Source organism: Ailuropoda melanoleuca, chromosome 7 (genome assembly GCF_002007445.2).
Source record: "Ailuropoda melanoleuca isolate Jingjing chromosome 7, ASM200744v2, whole genome shotgun sequence".
In the NCBI taxonomy this organism is placed as follows: Eukaryota; Metazoa; Chordata; class Mammalia; order Carnivora; family Ursidae; genus Ailuropoda; species Ailuropoda melanoleuca.
Window position 1 is genome coordinate 94,600,823 of NC_048224.1, and position 4,141 is coordinate 94,604,963.

Sequence of the window (4,141 nt, forward strand, 5' to 3'; positions counted from 1 at the left end):
ATCACGCCCTGAGCCGAAGGCAGACGCTTAACCGCCGTGCCACCCAGGCGCCCCTAGGTCAACTTTTAAATTCGTTTTTTACTCAGTGCTTAAAAAAAAAAAAAAATAACACAAGCCCATTAGTCTTCCTGTTCTTGTCAAATACACAACCTGGAGTTGATTTTTCATTAGAGAGGAGATTAAATTTAAAAACCAGAATAATGGGAAGTTTAAGTAATACCGAGTAAGTCATATTATATTTGTAAACTAAATCCTCCTTTGCAATTGTTAAGTGATTAAATAAATCATATTTTAGTATACTGCTTTAGCACCAATATGACTATTTTGTACAACACCAGACCTGTTCTCCTACCATTGATGGCATATATTAATTCAGAGTCATTTCAACCAATCAAATGGCAGGTGCTTACTGAATTTTTATAATGTGATCAATGCTGTGTTTGGTTCTACAGAACAGGAGCTTTCAAACTTCTTAAACTAAGATCCACAATTTAGAAATGCATTTGTATTGTGAACCAGCATTCATGCACACAATTCAACAAAAAGAAAAGTTTCATGAAAAAAACCTCAGGTATATTAGTGAAACATTCTGATGTTGTCTTTGCTTTCTTCTCTACTCCATTCAGTTATTTTATAATACATCATTAACCAATGTTGATTGAGACCCAAGACCAGCATATTGAAAAATACTTCTCTGGAGTACATGCGGATTCTGTCTTTAGGAAGGTTGCAGTTAGGTCAGGAGAAAAGAATAACATGAAATAAAACATAGTTTAATACCAGAATCAAATTGTCTTCAAAAACACGAAATCTGAGCCAGACTTTGAAGAACAAAAAGAATGTGGCAAAGTGAAAGTGCAAAGGGGAAAGGCCAGATCAAAGGAATAGGCGTGCGTGTGTGTGTGTGTGTGTGTGTGTGTGTGTGTGTGTGTGTGTGTTCCCAGACTAGGGAGCAGACAATCCTGGCTGAAATGCAAGATATGCTTTGGGCACTGGGGAACTATAAATACAAAGAAATTGTTTGTAATTAAATGCATAGGAAGTCCGAAAACAAGAGAGAGAAGTCTACATCTAATATAGGAGAAACAGGAGAGCAATTTAAGGATTTTGATCATTATAAATATGTTGATAAAATAATATATTTTTTTAAAGATTTTATTTATTTATTCAACAGAGATAGAGACAGCGAGAGAGGGAAAACAAGCAGGGGGAGTGGGAGAGGAAGAAGCAGGCTAATAGCAGAAGAGCCTGATGTGGGGCTCGATCCCATTACGCCGGGATCATGTCCTGAGCCGAAGGCAGACGCTCAACTGCTGTGCCACCCAGGTGCCCCAATAAAATAATATTTTAAAAGGTTGTAATATGCAAAAAACTATACAGACTGTGTTCTAAAGGAGTGACTCCAAGGAGGAAAACTCACTGTGGTAGTAATTCTGATGTCATGTGAACAGAATCTCAACTAGATGGTAGCATCAAGAAAGTATATTAAATAAAGCCATTGCTATGGTATAGGAATTCTCTGCTTACAGAGATAACATACATATATTAGTATTTATTATCAGATTGTTTCCTTTAAATTTTTACATCTTAAAAATGTTATAGAGTAAAATATAATGAATAATATTCACTCGTTAAGCAAATATTAAGTACCTACTATTAAGCATTACAATAAACATCAGAAAAAAGTGGTGAACTGGGCTCTCTGAATCCGCTGGATTATACTATTGAATAGATTTTTATTTTTGGCTTAAACAACCTAAGTTTGGGGCACCTGGGTGGCTCAGTCAGTTAAGCATCTGCCTTCAGCTCAGGTTATGGTCCCAGAGTCCTTGGGATGGAGTCCCGCATTGGCCTCCCTGCTCAGCGGGGAGTCTGCTTCTCCCTCTGCCCCTCACCCCTTCTCATGCTCTCTCACACTCCCTCTCTCTCAAGTAAATAAATAAATAAAATCTTTAAAAAAAATAGAAATTTATTTTCTCACACTTCTGGAGACTGGAAATCTGAGATCAGGTGCCAACATGGTCGGTTACTGGGGAGAGCTCTCTTCCTGGTTTGTAGATGGTTACCTTCTTACTGTGCCCTTACATGGTAGAGAGGCAAAGTAAGATCTCTGGTGTCTCTCTTTTTAATTTTTTTTTTTTGAGTGTAGTTGGCACACTAAATCAATTCTTTTTTAGAGAGAGAGAGTGAGGGGGGGGTTAGTTCTTAGTGTAGGTAGAGGGGCAGAGGGAGAGAGTGAGTCCCAAGCTGGGCATGGAGCCCAACAGGGGGCTCAATCTCAAGACTCGAGAGATCATGACCTAAGCCAAAATTAAGAGTTAGAGGGTTAACTGAATGAGCCATCCAGGCACCGGTAAATCAATTATTCTCAAATGTTTTAAGTTTCCAGGTGGTCCAGGTGCTATCTGGAGAGAATGATGGAGAGGATTGTTGAGTTTCAGTTAAAGTCGTAACAGCTTTCAGGGTGGGGTCAGCTACTTCTGTGGAGGTATCCTCTACACTCACTTGAATCAGATTGTTCAAATGCAGATGATTTGACCCCCACCCACATTTACTTGATCAAGCTATTTAGGATTGAATAGGAAATCTGCATTTTTAACAAATACCCCAAGGATATTCTGAGACTACTCAAGTTTGAGAATCACTTTTACTTTGCAGTTGAATGAACTGAAGCTGGGGAGATTAAGTGATGTTCACATCGTACTGTCAGTGATAAAACTAAAACTAGGATCTGAGTTTTCTTGATGTTAAAAGGGAATAGTTTTTGTATCCAGACGTATCTGACTATGGAGTTTGACTCTGTTTTCTATTAGTTATATGACCTGTGTCAAAAGGATTAAGCTTCCTGAGCCATCAATTCCTTTTCTGAAAATAGGAATAAAAATGCCTACCTTAAAAGTGTTGCTTAGATTATTTGCAGGATTCAAGTTAATTTTTTTTTAAAGATTTTATTTATTTATTTGACAGAGAGAGAGACAGCCAGTGAGAGAGGGAACACAAGCAGGGTGAGTGGGAGAGGAAGAAGCAGGCTTCCAGAGGGGAAGCCTGATGTGGGGCTCGATCCCAGAATGCCGGGATCACACCCTGAGCCGAAGGCAGACGCTTAACGACTGCGCCACCCAGGCGCCCCATCAAGTTAAATTTTTTAAACCTCCAGTGCCTGGCAGAAGGAACGCTCCATGGATTGTAGCTATTGCTACTGTACCTGCTATATTAGGGTTAATAGAGCAAACGATCAAGGGCTTGGGCTGAAGCTAAACCACGTATGCTCAGATCCCATCTCTACCATTTACCAACCTTGGGGGAAGAGTGTGACCTTGTCGTGTCACAATCCCTTTATCAGTAAAGTGGTGGCAATGGAACCACTTCAAGGATTTGTTGTGAAGATTAAATGAGTTAACTCAATTAAAGCACATGAAACAAAGTTTGCCATGTTCTCATATAGTAAGAACATATGTAAGTTCTCAATATGCTATTATTATTATGTCCTGACACAGAAAGAGAAAGAGAAAAGAGGGGGTCACTGTTGTATAGTCAGACAATTTCAGTTACAGAAGAGTAAGTGTAAACTGTGGAGCATTTAAAAGAGCTCGATGCAACCTTAAGAATTCTTGGATACCTGTTTCTCCCGTATATAGAGTTGTCTCCTTGGATATTTCAAATTTAGGTAAGACCGAAAATTGGGTAGACTGTGTGTTCCCTCTGGGTGTCCTTGTTCTGTTGTTTATTTTTCTCAACTGTCTTTCTCCTTCTTGTAGCTTTTCTTGTTCCTTTACTCTGGACAATTTTATTTTTCCTTGGATTTCCAGAAGGCCAGTAAGACAGAATGCCATTGGTACATTTAAAGATATTTTATAGTTTCTTGGCTATGAAATACTATATTTTTCAAAGTCAGAAAATAAATTATTATTCCCAAAGAGGAAAAATTATTTTGAAAGCTTTAGTTAACTTCATGTCCATTAAAAAATTTAGGTCATAGCAACTAATTAGGTTCCTAATGCAATATAAGTAACATATCAGTTACTTCTGTTTAAAAACATATCTTCATGATGATTAACATTAGATTAAAGGAGTGAGTCATATTTATATGTGCACATAAAGGCAGACAATCATTAAGACCTATTGATTCTACTTTCAGAAA